At 32.9% G+C, this 17,669-nt stretch overlaps 1 protein-coding gene across 1 annotated transcript in view; it reads left to right on the top strand.

Moving 5' to 3' along the window:
- LOC137640548 (uncharacterized) overlaps positions 1-17,669 on the top strand; it is a 43,954-nt gene that overhangs the window by 4,858 nt on the left and 21,427 nt on the right. The gene's annotated exons all lie outside the window — the stretch shown is intronic.

Genomic DNA, 17,669 nt, shown 5'->3' with positions numbered 1-17,669 from the left:
AGTATAGTCAACACTGATTAGTTTGGAACCTATGAATTAGATAATATAATTAATCTTTAAAGTATATTTTCTATTATGATTTATTTATATTGTTCAATTATACTTAATAATTTTGTTAAACGTTCCATTGCTTAATTGAAGACTTAATAATTTTAACAATAAAATTAGTATATACAACACTGATCAGCTTGGAATCTATGAATTAGATAAAAAACGTTTTTCCATAAAGTATTGACAGTAAATGGTGAAAATCATATCATATCTTTAAAAAATATATCAATATTTTATTGTTATAAACAGATATATATTTTTTCAAATTACTCCTGTTTGCAAGTTATTAAGAATAATGAATTAAGTAAAGACTTGATGACAGTGCAAAATATGAAAAAATATACAAAACTTATTTTTCTCCAAAGGGATTATGTTTCAGTCTCTCTTAATAATTTTTGACATATTTGTGTTGATTCAATATGATTTGGACACGTTCTTCGCACTCCTCAAGAGAGATTAGTTCACCAAATTTTTAACTGGGCTCCACAAGGCACTAGAAGAGCGGCCTTTAAACCTTTATACCTTTCACCCCCAACGGATGTACCGGTACGTCCTTGCAAAAAACGGTTATTTACATGTTTTTGCATATTTTTTCTAACTGTATGAGAAACTTCAGGCCTTTTCCAAGAGAATGAGACCAACCTGAGCTCTCTATGACAAAAATTAAGGCTGTTAGAGCAATTTATAAAAAAAGATATAGCAAAATATGCTTGAAAGTTCAACATAGCTTAGGGGTAAAAGGGTTAATGCCAGCCTACAGGAAGTACTGTATGGTTATTCGACCATACTTCGTGAGCATTCGTACAGAGATAATGGATAAGTAATCCTTTAGTATTTTGGATCACGAGATTGTCCTTACAGTCCTTTAGTGATCCATCAAATATCGCCTTGTCACTCAAGAAACGGATATTATTCCACCTGTGATCAAGTCGTGGATTGATCTTCCTAATTATTATTATTATTATTATTACTACTATCCAAGCTACAGCCCTAGTTGGAAAAGCAAGATGCAATAAGCCCAGGGGCTCCAACAGGGAAAAATAGCCCAGTGAGGAAAGGAAATAAGGAAATAAATAAATGAAGAGAACAAATTAACAATAAATCATTCTAAAAAAGTAACAACATCAAAACAGACATGTCATATATAAACTATAAACAACATAAAAAACAAATATGTCATAAATAAACTATAAAAAGACTCATGTCCGCCTGGGGCTGAAGCGGTAGAGCTTCGAAGGTTCAAACTTGCAGCAAATGTTTTGATGTTGAACAGGCAGATATGAGTCTCCTTTTACAATTTATATATGAGAGATCTGTTTTCATGTTGTTAATGTTAAAATATTCAATTTTGATTGTTCATTACTTGTCATATGGTTTATTTAGCTCCTTATTTCCTTTCCTCATTGGGCTATCTTTCCCTGTTGGAGCCCCAGGGCTTATAGCATCCTGCTTTTCCAATTAAGGTTGTAGCTTACCTAGAAATAATAATAATAATAACCCAGATGCAATAGGGTTATTAATAATTGTTCATTACTTATCATATGATTTATTTACTTCCTTATTTCCTTTCCTCACTGGACTATTTTTCCCTGTTGGAGGTCTTGAACTTTTAGCATCCTGGTTTTCAAATTAAGGTTGTAGCTTAGCTTGTTGTAATAATAATAATAACCCAGATGCTATAGCGTTAATGAATATTCGCAACAAATCAATAACAAATATATATCATGACAGTGTTATTAAACGGTTTACTCTGGAATAAGAGAAGTATATATACAAAAAACCTAATTGCACCAGGAACCATTTGTAATCCTCCTATATGTACAGTACAAAAGCGTCCCACGAAGTAACGAACATTTATACAAATGTAACTTGACAGCCCCCCCCCCCCCAAAAAAAAAAAAAAAAAAATCCAATTAGGTGGTAGCCACGCTAAGTCTTTTTCCGGTATCCGGCACATGCAATTTCCTCACTATTACAGAAACTTCTGAGGTCGCGGGGGTCCCTATGAATAATAGGAAAGGAGACTGTTGCCTACTCACAGCACTTCTACGACTAGAAAATTTTTTTCTTCTTAAGACTTTGTTGAAGGAACTGTCACCGTCAGTTAAGATTATTATTATTATTATTATTATTATTATTATTATTATTATTATTATTATTATTATTATTATCATTGTTGTTGTTGTTGTTGTTTTTGCTACTACTATTATTATTATTATTATTATTATTATTATTATTATTATTATTATTATTATTATTACCTAAACTAAAACCCTAGTTGGATAAGCAGGATGCTATAAACCCAAGGGCTCCAACTGGGAAAAACTGTACTGTAAGGAAAGGAAACAAGGAAATGATTAAACGATATGAAAAGTAACGCACGATTAAAATAAAATATCTTAAGAACAGTAACAACATCAAAACAGACATTTCACGAATAAACGATAAAAAGAGACTTATGTCACCTTCAACAACCTGATTAAGGAAGATCAATACTACGCAGTACTCTAGAAGTTTTATTCCAGCTGTTACCAAGTTGTGGAATGATCTTCCTAATCGGGTAGTTGAATCAGTAGAACTTCAAAAGTTCAAAGTTGGAGCAAATGTTTTTATGTTGACCAGGCTGACATGAGTCTTTTTATAGTTTATATATGACATATTTGTTTTTGACGCTTTTAATAGTTTATATATGACATATCTGTTTTGACGTTGTTACTTTTTTTAGAATGATTTATTGTTAATTTGTTCTCTTCATTTATTTATTTCCTTATTTCCTTTCCTCACTGGGCTATTTTTCCCTGTTGGAGCCCTTGGGCTTATAGCATCTTACTTTTCCAACTGGGGTGGTAGCTTGGCTAGTAATAATAATAATAATAATAATAATAATAATAACCTGATTGTTTATGCAGAGGTTGCCATGTGCTTAATTTTCCCTTTTCTTGGATCTATTATTAATCTTTTTACCTTATAGATTAAGGCTATAATTTACGGCTTCTCTGTCAATGATGTGATATTTTTTGAGACTTGCGTCCTTAAATGTACCATGAGATTCTATAAACTCTATTCAAGCATGCAACTGTCTTGTTGAATAAATGTAGATCATTCGTTATCTAGAGAATGTATATACTCATATATATATATATATATATATATATATATATATATATATATATATATATATATATATATATATATATATATATATATATATATATATATATATATATATATATATATATATATATATATATATATATATATATATATATATATATATATATATATATATAAATATGCATAAATATCAACACAATATCATGCTCAAATAGAAATAAATTTCTACCTCATACTTGGGATCGAACCCTAGCCCCTTCTAATAAAAGGCCGGGTCGCTTCCAGCCATTCTACCAGAAGCCATAACAGAAGTCGGAACCTAACTGCTAATCTGCAGTTAAGGATTTACCTGGCGAGACATCAGTCTCTTACCAGCGAGTTTTCCCCGACTATATATATATATATATATATATATATATACAGACATATACACATACATATATATGTATATATGTATGTGTGTGTATAATTACTTTCTGACCGGTGATACCTTAACGTGGCGAAAGCGTTTGTGTATCGCCATGATCGGCAAATCTGTACTAGTCAGAGCCACCCATACTAGGTTGGTTTGCTGTGAGCGACCAAACAAAAGTCTCCCACCATCAACAATCCGCAGTTGGCCAGCGTGGTGATGATAACTGGCCAAACCCCAGACATGAATAAGGACATGTCTGAGGCATTTTCTCTGCAGTAGACTCAAAACAGGTGCATATGTTGTTGTTGTTGTTGTTGTGGTTGTTGTTTTTGTTGTTGTATAAACCGGTATTGGGAATTACAGACACAGAATATTCATACAAAACACATCTTATTCCTGTGGGAAGAGTTAGAAACTAGACTCTAGAGGGTCACTCAGTAGAGTGCAGATCTCCGCCGTGACATCTTATTTGTCGACCTTTTTGCTTGACCTTGATCTTGACCATTGACCTTAACATGTACGAATTGGCGTGGATTTTCATACACTCAAGTACGAACCAAGTTTGAAGTCTGTGACAACGATTGCCAAATTTATGGCTGATTACGTGAATTGGACATTTTGCTTGACCTTGACCTTTGACCTTGACCTTCCAAAATGTAATCACTTCCAGCTGTTTACATAAGAGTTAATATCTGCAAGTTTCATTAATCTACGATTAAAATTGTGGCCAGGAAACTGTTCACACACAAACAAACACACACAAACAGGGGCGAAAACATAACCTCCTTCCAACTACGTTGGCAGAGATAGAAAAAAAAATATAGAAACTAAATAGGTTACCAAGATTGAAGGCTTCGTTAGAATCAATAAAGCAGCAGGATTTAACCCTTAACCATAAAAAAGTATATGAAAGATTCTTGCTGACAATATATCACAGCTAATGATTATAACAAATGTAGGGTCGTTAGGACTGCTATAATTCTCCCTGATGGATGTAAAGTAGACAGTCTTTAATAAAAAGCACATAAAAATGAAAAAAAAAAACACTAGATAATCTTGCTATTAATCCTGATAGTTAAATGCCCACACGCTTTGGATATAAATAACTGAATTCAGATGTTGAAAATATGATTGCAATAAAATCTTATTATGTTATTAAATCATGGAATACATATACTCACTTACAGGATCTTGAAAATAGCTTCAATTGTTAAAGCAATTATACTCCCTTGAAAAAAAGAATATTTCGTGAGAAAGAGAGATAATATATTTAGTCAGGTAAACAAAGAAACACACTTTAAATATTTCTATAGATACTGGTCAAGATACCACACATTATATATAAGTAGGCAGTAAATACGGGTCGAAATACCATAGATTTAAACATACACATTGACGGTAAATACGGGTAGAAATACCATAGATTTAAACATACACATAGACGGTAAATACGGGTAGACATACAATAGATTTAAACATACACATAGACGTTAAATACGGGTCGAAATACAATAGATTTAAACATAAACATAGACAGTAAATACGGGTAGAAATACAATAGATTTAAACAGACACATAGACGGTAAATACGGGTCGAAATACAATAGATTTAAACATAAACATAGACAGTAAATACGGGTATAAATACAATAGATTTAAACAGACACATAGACGGTAAATACGGGTAGAAATACAATAGATTTAAACATACACATAGACGGTAAATACGGGTCGAAATACAATAGATTTAAACATACACATAAACGGTAAATACGGGTCGAGACACCATTCCTTCAAGTAGAAACAGGTGGGCGATAGATAAGAGTTGAAATGCCATACATTTAAGTAGTTACAAGTAGATGGTAAATACGGGTAGAATTACCATACATTTAAGTAGTTACCAGTAGATGGTAAATACGGGAGCAATTACCATGCATTTAAGTAGTTGCAGGTAGCCGGGAAATACGGGAGCAATTACCATGCATTTAAGTAGTTGCAGGTAGCCGCGAAATACGGCTTGAAATACCATACATTTAAGTAGATATAAGTAGACGGTAAATACGGGCGGAATTACCATTCTTTTAAGTAGTTAACAGTAGCCAGTAAATACGGGTTGACATACATTTAATTAAGTAGATACAGGTACAAGGTAAATGGCGGAAGTAGCCAGTAAATACGGGTTGAGAGACATTAATGTAGACGCAAGTAGACGGTAAATGCCAGTCGAAATACCTTAGATTTTAATAAATAAAAGTAGACGGTAAAGATATCATATATTGGAGTAGATACAGACAGAGATCCCATACATTCAGGTGAATAGACATAGTTATATCAAGCAAGATTACATACGTAGGCAAATAGAGATTTGTGTCACATTAGGTCAGTCGAAGAGAAGAAGACTGTTAGAAATTTGCATTAAAAAACGGCAAATGCCTGGCAACATTTAGTCCAGGATTTTTACTGTTTTAAAAACGGATATATTGACGTAAAGGAGTGATATTACGGTCACCAACCCGTATAATATAAGAACAAAGTATGGTAAACTTACGGTCACCTGTATTTTCCTGAAATACGGCTGAGAAAAGTAAATTTTTATGGAGAATTTCCGATTAAAATTACGGGTTTATCAACAGTGAAGAAGAAGAAAAAGAAGAAGGCGAGAGAGAGAGAGAGAGAGAGAGAGAGAGAGAGAGAGAGAGAGAGAGAGAGAGAGAGAGATTTTAAAAAGCCTCTGATTAGTAAAATACGAGAATTTATTCTATTTATTAGGTAAAAAAGGGAGAGATCTTGGGTATTAATATGGGGGGTGGCTATCATTAGATCTGGTAAACATGAGGGCTTTTACAAAAAACAAGAAAAAATCCCTACATATCGGCGAACAGAGGAAGATAAATCATATTCTCTCAGCTAAATAAGACCTCATTGTTCAGATTGATTCATTAAAATGAAAAGGGAAATCATTTTTGAGACGGTATACTAGACTTGGTGCGTCAAAAAAAAAAAAAAGAAAAAAAAAATCTATCTCCTCATGACGAGAGAAAAATTCACAAAGTTCAGATGATATTAGCACAATGTCCGTGAAAACATCTCATTACTTTTCTTTTTTATAGAGAGTGGCATTTTACTGTTCATAATCTCATGTTGTTTATCAGAAGGTCTCAATCCCATGCTTATCCTCCATTTAATATTCTATTCTTTTCTTGTTTAGAAGCAAATCACTCTGTAAAACGATTGTATTCGACCAGGGAATGTCTCTTTCATTACTTTTCTTTTTTATAGAGAGTGGTATTTTACTATTCATAATCTCATGTTGTTTATCAAAAGCTCTCCATTCCATGTTTATCCTCCATTTAATATTCTATTCCTTAATTGCTAAGAAGCAAATCACTCTGTAAAATTATTGTATTCGGCCACTAAATGTCTCCTTGCTTCGCCTTAAGAGTAAAAATTGGCAAGACTCCTTTCGGTGTAAATCTTAGCTCTATTAATGAAGAACAATTAAGTGCCATAATCTCTGTACCATGGTCTTCCACTCTTGGATAGAGTTCTCTTGCTTGAGGGTACACATGGGCACACATTTCTATATCTTTCCTCTTCCTCTTGTTTTGTTAAAAGTTTTTATAGTTTATATAGGAAATATCTATTTCAATGTTGTTACTGTTCTTAAAATATTCTATTTTTCTTTGTTTCCCTTCCACAGTGATCTATTTTCCCTGTTGGAGCCCCTGGGCTTATAGCATTCTGCTTTATCAACTAGGGTTGTAGTAAGTAAGTAAGTAAGTAATAATAATAATAATAATAATAATAATAATAATAATAATAATAATAATAATGATAATAATAATAGCTCGTTTGCCCGCGCTGTATGGGTCGTTATCTCAATGAGTAATGTCTAATATTTTTATTGATGTCTGGTTCTAAACCTCAATGAACTATAGTCGCCACAAAGATTCAGGCCGAAATAAGCCCCACCCCCTGATGACGTCATAGCTAATCACGTCTCCTACAATAACCCCTTTTAGGGGATGCGTTGTGACTGCTGTTAACGCTATTGGTTATGACGTCATAAAGGAATCTCTGCCTTTTCGAAGTTGAAGTTCAGCTTGAAGAACATTAAAACAGTAATCCTTGCATAAAGTTATTGATGTTTCTTTTAAGACACGAGGATGGAATAAATCAATCATAATATCGGGATTTCTTTCTTCTCCCTGCTTCTAACATGATTCTTTCTTTGTATACTTATTAAAAAAACGTTCCTTTAATTTATCTTTATGATGCATTTAGGAGAATTTGATTTTCCTCAAACTCTATTGATAAAAGAAACTCCAAATCAAGGATGATTTTTCCTATTTATTATTTGTTTCAAATACTATTATTATTATTATTATTATTATTATTATTATTATTATTATTATTACTAGCTAAGTTACAACATTAGTTGGAAAAGCAAGATGCTGTAAGCCCAGGGGCTCCAACAGGAAAAAATAGCCCACTGTGGAAAGGAAATAAGGAAATAAATAAACTATATGAAAGGTTTTAAAAAATCAAAATAGAATATATCCTTGTTTGCTAACCGTATGATCTTTATAATGTTGCTGTGTACATACAGTAATTATTACATAACTGGAGCTTCAGCGCATGTCACTTACGCGCAACATCAAATCATAGTTTGTATGTTGGTTTGGTGGAAGAAGATGGCTTTTGATCGAAGCCATTGGAGAGGGCGCATCAGGCAACCGACCCCTTAATGTAGGGATGACGGTGGGGAAGAAGAAGACTGGTGAATTTTCAGTAATATTTATTTCATACTTGCTCCAGAAAATCGTCAAAAAATTCTAATTGCCTTTCTGATGTACATGCTTTTAATAAGTGTACAGATCGTGATTTCAATTTACTGAACATAAGCCGAAGCTAGTAGCATATATGGGTTGTTGTGGCTTATTGGTAACGACTCTGCCTGGGGATCGCCAGACCGGGGTTCGAGTCCTGCTCAAACTCAATAGTTTTTTGTAGTGTTTGCAGCCTCACCATCCTTTAAACTGATGGCAATCCTATCAACGTATTAGCGCAACTTTGCGTCTGATCAGTACTTGGATAGGTTACCATCTAGAGCTCCATACATTGTCGTCACTTAATCCTCTCGAATAAACGTAGTGACAGCTCAAACCCCCCCCCCCAACCAAACGTGGTGACAGCTCCCCCCCCAACAAAACGTGGTGACAGCTCACCCCTCCCCCCCAACCAAAGGAGGAAAAGGGCGCTGCCAATGTATCATCCATCAACGATAATTACATGAAATTGCCTACAAATACTCGGTGTGCCCAATTTACACGAATCAGCCCACTAAAGTAACCTGCTGTGCCTTGTTATTGTCTTTGATACTTATCTACCCAATTCAACTAATGTTCCTAGTTGAACTACATCTTATTTCTAGATCCTTCGCGTATAAAAGATTATCTTTTGAAAAGCGCCTTTTTTATAGTCTTTCTGAAGCTCTATACAACGACGGAATGACGACCAGCGCAAAAAAAAAAAAAAAAAAAAAAAAAAAATATGTTTCTATTCTTGCAGTTGTAGATGGTATTATTCCATTCACTTGACTATCAACATTCCAGTCCTGCTTGCAATTCCTCGGCCATAATAAGGCAGTTTTTTCTTCATTCAAGCAATACTTAACACACGCGTGCATACGTGCGCACGCACACACACTGACACACTTGTAGCACTTTTTTTTTTCAACAATACTTTATAACACAAAAAGTGATCCGTTTAGATATGACATATTACATTTTCATTATCTTACCAATGCCGGTTTAAACTGGTTTTGAAGAATGTTTGAAAATCTTCTTTTATCATTTTGGAAGAGGAATGAAAACAAAAAATTAATTTGTGAGAATTTTTACATATAATGAAAAAACAAAACAAAAGAGAAGCAAAGCGTTGTGGTGGCCTGGTGGTAGTGTCCTTGCCTGGTGATTGCCAGACTCGGACTCGAGTTACGCTCAGACTCGTTAGTTCCTTTTGTCGCTGCAACATTGCCATCCTTGAGAGCTAAGGACGGAGGTGGGGGGTTTAGTGAGTATATAGCTCTATCTGCTGAGTTATCAGCAGCCATTGCCTGGCTTTCCTTGGTCTTAGCTTGGGTCGAGAGGGGCTTTGGGCGCTGATCATATGGTCAGTCTCTATGGCAATGTCACTGTCCCTTGCCTCTGCCATTTATGACCGGCCTTTAAACCTTTAACCTTTTAAAGGCAAATGATAAAATAGTCTCAGAATCCACCAATTATTATAGCAAAGATTTATTCTTCCTGAACACAAAGTATCTACAATTATCTTATCTAATAAACGACTTTCTACTAACTTGAATAAAACATCATGCCGTGTCTAACAATCCTGTGTATTAAAAATCCACAGATAGGCCTATATACGTTGTATATCTAAAAAATGAAGCTTTCGCACTTTTTACAAACTGCCTCTCCAGCTGAAGAATAAAAATAATTTCACAATTATTTCACAAAAATTCACAATTATTTCACAAAAGTTTCATTGTGAAACTTTTTTAATTTTTCAGATGAAAAGACACTGTACAAAGTACAAAAGCTCCTGTATTTTATTTAGATATACAACGTATATATGTGTGGATTTTTAATACCCAAACGACTTTCTATATTGTTACATAGCCTAAATTACTAAAGGTCACTTGGCCATAATTATTTTTCTATAAAAGGTGAATCATTTTGCACAATTCGAAGTATAAAAGAGATACAATGAAACAGGGTTGTGGTGCCCTATTTGGTAACGTCCCAGACTGGTGCTCGCCAGACTGGGGTTTGAGCCCCGCTCAAACATGTTAGTTCTTTCAATGGCTGCAACCCTATACGTCTACCTGATGAGTCATCAACAGCCATTGCAAGGCCCTCCCTGGTTCTAGCTTGGATAGAAAGGAGTTTATATTCTAATCACATTTTCAGTCTCTTGGGCATTGTCCTGCTTGCTAGAGCAATGTCACTATGCCATGCCTCTGCCATTCATGAGTGGCCTTTAAACCTTTAATTAAAGATTTAAAGGATTATTGGGGCTTTTAAGCTGATAATATATATATATATATATATATATATATATATATATATATATATATATATATATATATATATATATATATATATATATATATACTGTATATATATATTAATGCTCAGACTCGAAGGCATTGTCCTGCTTGATAAGGCAGTGTCACTGTGCCATGCCTCTGTCATTAATGAGTGGCCTTTAAGCCTTTAATTTAAGATTTAAAGGATTGCTGGGGATTGGGAGCTGATCAAATGTATATATGCTCAGTCTCTGAGGCATTGTCCTGCTTGATAGGGAAATGTCACTGTCTCTTGCGTCTGTCATTTATGAGTAGCCTTTAAGCATTTAATTACAGATTTAAAGGATTGCTGATCAAAGGAGGTGGTGGAGTCAACACCGAAGTCGTGTTTTGCCGAAAGAGTAAAAGAATATAAAAGGAATGTAGTGACTGATCAAATAAAGAAAATTCATGTCCTATCAGTTGAAGCTTATTTAGTATGCGCTGTCTGAAGCGCTCGTTTGGTCCGAATATTCAAATAATTTCAAGCTTTGCTTATTACCTCCGCCAGGAGGTTATGTTTTCGGTTCGGTTTGTTTGTTTGTTTGTTTGTCTGTCTGTCTGTGGACAACGTAGAGGCCACATTTCTACACGGAATCACTTCAAACTTGGCCAAGTAGTTCCCCAATGTGTATGGAAGAACTGATTAAATTTTGGTCAAGGTCACCCCAAGGTCAAGGTCACAGGGGTCACTGGTGTCACTATGACATAAGTGGCCATATCAAGAGACAGAAATAAAGCACTGACTTTTGCATAAGCCAACAGGGAAGTCCTAGTCCAGGCGCAACCCATGGGTGATGTTCAAATTTATAAAGGTCAAAGGTCAAGGTCATATTGGTGCATTATATCAATGTCATATTAAGTATCAGTGGCAAATGAACAAAGATCACTTGAAGGTCAAAAGTCAAGCAGGTCACTTGAAGGTCAAGGTCACGTGAAGGTCAAGGTCACGTGAAGGTCAAGGTCACCTGAAGGTCAAGGTCACGTGAAGGTCAAGTACATTTGAAGATCAAGGTCACTTGAAGCCAAGGTCATGTGAAGGTCAAGGTCACGTGAAGGTCAAGGTCACTTGAAGGTCACGTGAAGGTCAAGGTCATGTGAAGGTCGAAGTCACATCAATTCATGATTCTAGGACATATGGCGCTCTAGGTCACCTTGGCGGAGGTATGTCCTCTACGAGGACCATGTCCGCGTTCAGGACTTGCTCACTTGTTTAGTAGCTATTTTCAAGAGCTATGACACACTATAAACAAAAAAAAGGAACTTTAATCGGAAATTTCATGTAAAAATACACTGTACCTACACGTGTTTCAGTAAAATACAGGCGACCATAATTTTAACCCTACTTTGTTATTAACTTTTACGGGTTGGTGACCGTAATATCACTCCTGAACATCAATACATCCGTTTTTAAAATGGTAAATGACTAGCAAAATTTATTCACTTGTCTGGTCTTAAGATTTAAATACTTTCAAACATTGCTTATTTTATAGCTATTTTCCAGAGCTATGACATACTGTTAAAAAAACAGTAACTTTAATCGGAAATTCTCAGTACAAATATACTGTTCTCCGTAGGATTTCAGTAAAGTATAGGCGACGGTATTTTTAACCTTACTTTGTTATTTTCTTTTACAGGTTGGTGACCGTAATATCACTCCTTAACGTCAATATATCCGTTTTTAAAACGGTAAATGCCTGGCAACATTTATTCCAAGATTTTTACTGTTATTTTACAGCAAATGTTTAACAGTGGACGTTTCTGTAATTTTGATCATGATTTATCCCTTTCTATAAAACAAATTGATTATATCCCCTACCAAAACAGGTTATTGCCAGAAAAATCACAATTAACTTCTTCTTTGTCTATATCTTTTCCCACTTCTATGTGGGATCGATGTTTCTGGTCAGCTTTCTCCATCTACCTCTGTCCCACACCTCATCACCGGTTAATCCCTTTGATCGAAGGTCATCCTTGATACAGTCCATCCACCTTGGCTTTGGTCTCCCTCTCCTTCTCGTTCCCTGTACCTCCATTTCCATCACTTTCCTCCCAATATACTGTTCATCTCTTCTCATGACATGACCATACCACTTCAGTCTACTTTCTTGGATCTTATTTCTATTTCACAAAGAGAGAAGTTTTAGCTATTCTGAATTAAAAGGATGATCTATTCATTGGTAGAGGTGAGACGGGGAGCAATATTTATCTCCTCTATCTAAACAAGCCTATGCCAGAAAAAGCTCAGTTACTGTTTTTGAAATATTTGATTCTAATTGTTCGTTATTTCTCATATCCTTTATTTATTTCCTTATTTCCTTATAGCATCTTGCTTTTCCAACTAGGGTTTTAGCCTAGCTAATAATAATAATAATAATAATAATAATAATAATAATAATAATAATAATAATAATAATAATAATAGACTTTGCCAGCCATTACTATCTTGAATTTAGATTTCGAAAGTCGTCTCTATCTTGAGTTAAATTTCGCCAGTCGTCACTCTCTTGAATTTAGATTTTGCAAGTCGTCTCTATCTTGAGTTAAATTCCCCCAGTCGTCTCTATCTAGAGTTAGATTTTGCCAGTCGTCTCTATCTAGAGTTAGATTTTGCCAGTCGTCTCTATCTTGAGTTAAATTCCCCCAGTCTTCTCTTTCTAGAGTTAGATTTTGCCAGTCGTCTCTATCTAGAGTTAGATTTTGCCAGTCGTCTCTATCTTGAGTTAAATTCCCCCAGTCGTCTCTATCTAGAGTTAGATTTTGCCAGTCGTCTCTATCTAGAGTTAGATTTTGCTAGTCGTCTCTATCTTGAGTTAAATTCCCTCAGTCGTCTCTATCTAGAGTTAGATTTTGCCAGTCGTCTCTATCTAGAGTTAGATTTTGCCAGTCGTCTCTATCTTGAGTTAAATTCCCCCAGTCGTCTCTATTTAGAGTTAGATTTTGCCAATTGTCACTCTCTTGAATTTAGATTTTGCAAGTCGTCTATATCTTAAGTTAAATTCCCCCAGTCGTCTCTATCTAGAGTTAGATTTTGCCAGTCGTCTCTATCTAGAGTTAGGTTTTGCCAATCGTTTCTATCTTAAGTTAAATTCCCCCAGTTGTCTCTATCTAGAGTTAGATTTTGCCAGTCGTCTCTATCTAGAGTTAGATTTCACCTGTCGTCTCTATCTTGCATTAGATTTCGGCAGTCGTCACTATCTTGAATTTAGATTTCGGCAGTCATTTCTATCTTGAATTTAGATTTCGCCAGTCGTCCCTATCTTGAGTTGGATTTCGTCAATCACCACTATTTGAATTTAGATTTCCCAAGTCATCTCTGTCATGAATTTATATTTTGCCAGTCGTCTCTATCTTAAGTTATATTTCGCTAGTTGTCTATCTTTAATTTAGATTTCACCAGTCGTCTCTATCCTGAGTTAGATTTCACTAGTTGTCACTATTTTGAATTTAGATTTCGCCAGTTGTCACTATCTTGAGTTATATTTTGCCAGTTGTCACTATTTTGAATTTAGATTTCGCCAGTCGTCACTATCTTGAATTTAGATTTTGCTAATCATCTCTATCTTGAATTTAGATTTCGCTAGTCGTCTCTATCTTGAGTTATATTTTGCCAGTTGTCCCTATCTTGAGTTAGATTTCCCCAGTCGTCTCTATCTTGAGAAGAAAATAGCAAATATAAATGTTTCGTATAATAATTGGAAGAGTTGGAGGACTCAGGCCTAAATGGCTGAGGACTATGTAGAATGAAGTAGGAGCGGATGAATGGATAAGTATTGAATTAAAAGCTCAAGATAGAGACGACTGACAGAATCTAACCGAGGCCCTTTGCGTCAATATGCGTAGGAGGAGATGATGATTGATAATAATAATTACAGTACCTGACCTAATGGTGATCTCACATGACGCATTCAATTTGTCCTAGGAGAAGCGGTAGCCATATAACCATTGTTCTAGACAGCTTTCGGATTTACTGTAGCAGTAATTCTTAATTTTGCTGGCAGTGCAGAACTGTAAATGTTTTGTATTCAGCGAAGCTTTTCGAATTTGGAAAACGATAATAACAATTTTAATACTTTTAATGATGGTAATTCTAATAACAATAATTTTAATAATAATAATAATTTTGACGATATTAATAATTTTTATTAAGAATAATAATTTTAATAACAGTAATTTTAATAATAATAATAATAATAATAATAATAATAATAATAATAATAATAATAACAATAATAATAATTTTAATAATAATAATTTTAATAATAATAATAAATCTAATAATAATACTAATTTTAACAATTTCATATAAAATAATAATTTTAATACTTTTTTATGTAGTTTATAGGTGAGAAATTTCCTTTTTTTTTTTTTTTTTTTTTTTTTTTTTTTACCAGTCGGGTAACCAACCCCCTGAGGCTGGGTCACAGAACACAGGGGGATTGATCAAACCCAGGTTAAGCCCCACCAGGTTAATTGGTTCCGTGATATTTCAAACTTTCCTTTTTCTTTATCATGTCAAGTATCGATAGGTCTTGTTATTTTTCATTGTACGTTGTTAAGATATTTGTTTTTATATGTACGTACGTTAATTTACGGTTTGGCTTTCATTATCAATAGTAACAACACCAGCAGAAGAAATAGTAATAATGATAATAATAATAATAATAATAATAATAATAATAATAATAATAATAATAATAATAATAATAATAATAATAATAATAATAATATCCTTATCATTACTAGCCAAGCTACAACCCTAATTGCAAAAGCAAGATGCTATAAGCCCAAGGGCTACAACAAGGAAAAATAGCCCAGTGAGGAAAGGAAACAAGGAAATAAGTAAACAATATCATAAGAAATGAAAAATTAAAATAAGATATTAAAAAAAAACATTAACACCATTAAGACAGATAATTCATATATAACTATAAAAAGACTTATGTCAGCCAAGCCTGTACAACTTAACAACAAGAAAAAGAAAAAGAAGAAGAAGAAGAATCATTATCAGTGGTAACAACGACCACCAGCAGAAATAATAATAATAATAATAATAATAATAATAATAATAATAATAATAATAATAATAATAATAATAATAATAATAATAAGAAGAAGAAGAAGAAGAAGAAGAAGAAGAAGAAGACGAATCATTATCAGTGGTAATAACACCACTACCAGCAGAAATAATAATAATAATAATAATAATAATAATAATAATAATAAAAAGAAGAAGAAGAAGAAGAAGAAGAAGAATCATTATCAGTGGTAATAACACCACTACCAGCAGAAATAATAATAATAATAATAATAATAATAATAATAATAAAAAGAAGAAGAAGAAGAAGAAGAAGAAGAATCATTATCAGTGGTAATAACACCCGCACCAGCATAAATGATAATAATAATAATAATAATAATAATAATAATAATAATAATAATAATAATAATAATAATAAATCATCCTCAAAATAATAATAATAATAATAATAATAATAATAATAATAATAATAAGAAGAAGAAGAAGAAGAAGAAGAAGAAAAAGAAGAAGATGGATAACGTTAGTAATGATAACCAAGATAACTAATCCTCTTTCCAGTAATATCTGGAAAAAAAAAGCGAAGCAATGGACTACACGTGTTGGGTATGCGTGGTTCTCAAAACAACACAAAACTTAGATTTCATTTGACAGTAATTCATGACATTTATATGCTTTCATGGAGGGCAATTTCTATTCTGAAGTCAAAAGAACGCGATGATTATTATAAAAAAAAGGGAATTTGCAATACAAAGGAAAAAAGAAAATAATAATAATAATAATAATAATAATAATAATAATAATAATAATAATAATAATAATAATAATAATAAAAATATGAAGAAGAAGAAGAAGAAGAAGAAGAAGAAGAAGAATCATTATCAGTAGTAGCAACACCCCCACCAGCATGAATAATAATAATAATAATAATAATAATAATAATAATAATAATAATAATAATAATAATAAATCATCCTAAAAATAATAATAAGAATAATAATAATAATAATAATAATAATAATAATAATAATAATAATAATAATAATAATAACTCATCCTCAAAATAACAATAATAATAATAATAATAATAATAATAATAATAATAATAATAATAAATCATCCTCAGAATAACAACAGTAATAATGATAATAATAATAACAATAATAACAATAAATTATCATAATAATAATGATAATAATAATAATAATATGAAGAAGAAGAAGAAGAAGAAGAAGAGGAAGAAGAAGAAGAAATAGGATAGCCTAATGTTTGTAATGATAACCAAGATAACCAATTCTCTTTCCTGTAATATCTAATACAAATTTTTTTTTAAAAGAAAAGAAAAATAATGGCGTACATGTGTTGTATATGCGTGGTACCAAAACAACAGAAAACTTAGTTTCATTTGACAGTAATTCATGACATTTATACTCTTTCAAGGATGGCAATTTCTATTCAGAAGTAAAAAAAAAACGCGATGATTGTGATAAAAAAAAGGAATTTGTAAAGGAAAAAAAAAACAAATAGTGAAGCATTCTAGGGCATATCAATAATACTAACTTCTCAGGTCATAATGTCAATCACCCTTCTTGCGTGTTGCAGTCAGTCTAGGTCATTACATGTGCAAATTTAAAATGAGAAAAGCTGCTGTTTTTTTTATATCTTATGCGTTAGGAAGTATATTGTATACTTCCTAATTTTTTCATTTATATGAGTAGAACTCATTGGAACACTTCATGATTCCAAGCTGGTTTTCGTCTTGTACATTGGAATACTTCATGATTCCAAGATGGTTTTCGTCTTGTACATTGGAATACTTCATGATTCCAAGATGGTTTTCGTCTTGTACATTGGAATACTTCATGATTCCAAGATGGTTTTCGTCTTGTACATTGGAATACTTCATGATTCCAAGATGGTTT

Source organism: Palaemon carinicauda, chromosome 5 (assembly GCF_036898095.1).
Source record: "Palaemon carinicauda isolate YSFRI2023 chromosome 5, ASM3689809v2, whole genome shotgun sequence".
NCBI classification, from domain to species: Eukaryota; Metazoa; Arthropoda; class Malacostraca; order Decapoda; family Palaemonidae; genus Palaemon; species Palaemon carinicauda.
Note: the sequence above shows the minus strand (reverse complement) of the source record. Positions and strands in the feature narration are given on the sequence as shown.